This window comes from Cherax quadricarinatus, chromosome 5 (assembly GCF_038502225.1).
Source record: "Cherax quadricarinatus isolate ZL_2023a chromosome 5, ASM3850222v1, whole genome shotgun sequence".
Taxonomy (NCBI): Eukaryota; Metazoa; Arthropoda; class Malacostraca; order Decapoda; family Parastacidae; genus Cherax; species Cherax quadricarinatus.
This window is the reverse complement of record NC_091296.1, coordinates 55,296,523-55,300,166: the sequence shown is the minus strand read 5'-3', so window position 1 is coordinate 55,300,166 and position 3,644 is coordinate 55,296,523.

Genomic DNA, 3,644 nt, shown 5'->3' with positions numbered 1-3,644 from the left:
AGGAATGATCTCATCAACAGCAGCCAACATGGTTTCAGGGACAGGAAATCCTGTGTCACAAACCTACTGGAGTTCTATGACATGGTGATAGCAGTAAGACAAGAGAGAGAGGGGTGGGTGGATTGCATATTCTTGGACTGCAAGAAGGCGTTTGACACAGTTCCACACAAGAGATTGGTGCAAAAACTGGAGGACCAAGCAGAGATAACAGGGAAGGCACTGCAATGGATCAGGGAATACTTTTCAGGAAGACAGCAGCGAGTCATGGTACGTGGCAAGGTGTCAGAGTGGGCACCTGTGACCAGCGGGGTCCCACAGGGGTCAGTCCTAGGACAAGTGCTGTTTCTGGTATTTGTGAATGACATGACGGAAGGAATAGACTCTGAGGTGTCCCTGTTTGCAGATGACGTGAAGTTGATGAGAAGAATTCACTCGATCGAAGACCAGGCAGAACTACAAAGGGATCTGGACAGGCTGCAGACCTGGTCCAGCAATTGGCTCCTAGAGTTCAATTCCACCAAGAGGAAAGTCATGAAGATTGGGGAAGGGCAAAGAAGACCGCAGACGGAGTACAGTCTAGGGGGCCAGAGACTACAAACCTCACTCAAGGAAAAAGATCTTGGGGTGAGTATAACATCAGGCACATCTCCTGAAGCGCACATCAACCAAATAACTGCTGCAGCATATGGGCGCCTAGCAAACCTCAGAACAGCATTCCGACATCTTAATAAGAAATTGTTCAGGACCCTGTACACCGTGTACGTTAGGTCCATATTGGAGTATGCGGCACCAGTTTGGAACCCACACCTAGCCAAGCACGTAAAGAAACTAGAGAAAGTGCAGAGGTTTGCAACAAGACTAGTCCCAGAGCTAAGAGGTATGTCCTATGAGGAGAGGTTAAGGGAAATCAACCTGACGACACTGGAGGACAGGAGAGATAGGGGGGACATGATAACGACATACAAAATACTGAGAGGAATTGACAAGGTGGACAAAGACAGGATGTTCCAGAGATTGGACACAGTAACAAGGGGACACAGTTGGAAGTTGAAGACACAGATGAATCACAGGGATGTTAGGAAGTATTTCTTCAGCCACAGAGTAGTCAGTAAGTGGAATAGTTTGGGAAGCGATGTAGTGGAGGCAGGATCCATACATAGCTTTAAGCAGAGGTATGATAAAGCTCACGGTTCAGGGAGAGTGACCTAGTAGCGATCAGTGAAGAGGCGGGTCCAGGAGCACGGACTCGACCCCCGCAACCTCAACTAGGTGAGTACAACTAGGTGAGTACACACACACACCCCCTCCCACACACACACACACACACACACACACACACACACACACACACACACACACACACACACACACACACACACACACACACACACACACACACACACGCACACACGCACACACACACACACACACACACACAAACACACACATTCACACACAGACACACACACAAGTTGATGGGAAGAATTCATTCGATCGAAGACCAGGCAGAACTACAAAGGGATCTGGACAGGCTACAGACCTGGTGAAGCAATTGGCTCCTGGAGTTCAATCCCACCAAGTGCAAAGTCATGAAGATTGGGGAAGGTCAAAGAAGACCGCAGACGGAGTACAGTCTAGGGGGCCAGAGACTACAAACCTCACTCAAGGAAAAAGATCTTGGGGTGAGTATAACACCAGGCACATCTCCTGAAGCGCACATCAACCAAATAACTGCTGCAGCATGTGGGCGCCTGGCAAACCTCAGAACAGCATTCCGACATCTTAATAAGGAGCATGTAAAGAAACTAGAGAAAGTGCAAAGGTTTGCCACAAGGCTAGTCCCAGAGTTAAGAGGTATGTCCTACGAGGAGAGGTTAAGGGAAATCAACCTGACGACACTGGAGGACAGGAGAGATAGGGGGGACATGATAACGACTTACAAAATACTGAGAGGAATTGACAAGGTGGACAAAGACAGGATGTTCCAGAGACTGGACACAGCAACAAGGGGACACAGTTGGAAGCTGAAGACACAGATGAATCACAGGGATGTTAGGAAGTATTTCTTCAGCCACAGAGTAGTCAGTAAGTGGAATAGTTTGGGAAGCGATGTAGTTTAGGCAGGATCCATACATAGCTTTAAACAGAGGTACGATAAAGCTCATGGTTCAGGGAGAGTGACCTAGTGGCGACCAGTGAAGAGGCGGAGCCAGGAGCTTAGTCTCGACCCCTGCAACCTCAACTAGGTGAGTACAACTAGGGGAGTACACGCTTGCACACACACACACACGCAAACACACACACACACACACACACGCACACACGCACACACAAATACACTGCAGGTGATGCTACTGTTGTTGCTGCTGTTGTTACCGTTGGTGCTGCTGCTCCTGCTGCTGCTCCTGCTGCTGCTACCGCTACTGCTACTGTTGTTGTTGTTGCTATTGTTTCTGACACTGCTGGGTTTTGTTGCTGCTGTCGTTGATGCTACTGTCGATGTTTCTTTGTTGCTGCTACTGTTGCTGATGCTGTCGTTGCTGCTACTGCTGCTGCTGTTTCGTTTATGTTCCTTTTGTTGATGTTGTTGCTTCTGCTATTGCCGCCGCTGTTCCTCCTGTTTCTGTTGCTGTTGTTACTTCTGGTAATGTTGTTGCTGCTGCTGTTGCTGCTGTTCTTTCTGTTACTGTTTCAACAGAGAGTGAGAGCAAAATAGATAGAGATAGACAGACAAACAAACAAAGAATTGAAATAGCAAGCTTAGAAACACAAAGAGAGAGAGAATATCAGAGACAGTTGTAGGCAAGAATATGCAATGATTCGAAGGAGATGAAGAGGAAGAAGACGATAAAAGAACTTAGAGACAAGAGATAGCGTGAGGAAATTGGGTGTTATGGACGAAGGGAGATATAGAGGGTAGAGGACCGGGGTAGGAGAGGGAGAGACGTAGGTAAAGTTATGGAAAGACGAGACAGAAGAGAATGAATATGAGATGGAAATAGAAGAGACGGAGAGAGAGAGAGAGAAAAAGAGAGGGAGAGAGAGAGAAAAGAAAGGTAATGAGTTGGGTAGAAAGAAACAGGAAATAGAGAGGAAAATAGAAGTAATGAAGTGTTCTCAACTCTGATGAGATGCTCTTTGCCTGAGCTGATGTGAGGGAGGCTGAGAGAGGAGGAGGAGGAGAGAGAGACAGAGAGAGAGAAAGAAAGAGAGGTAGAGAAAGAGACGAATTCAGTACTCTCCTAGGTCAGTGATCTTTATTTTCCATGATCTTCTAGAGTGTAATATGGAACTTGTTGAAGCACTAGCTAACATTTATATCAAGAAGTGTAAGTGACAGTTGTGTACAACACTAGTAAGGATTCACTTAGTCTTAGATTATGTTGCTTAAATTTCGTCTCCATACTACATAACGGACTGATGAAGCCACTGTGTGGCGAAACGTTTCCTCATTAAAGATACCCAAGTGTTACACATGTGTCTAATTTATCAACTTGTCGGTTCTCTGTACCATTCATCTACATAATGAATATAAACGTACTGGAAAACATACAAAGAATGATGATAAAATTAATCCACTGTATAAGGAATCTCTCATATAAGGATAGATTGAGAGCCTTGAACTATCACTCTCCTGAGAGACA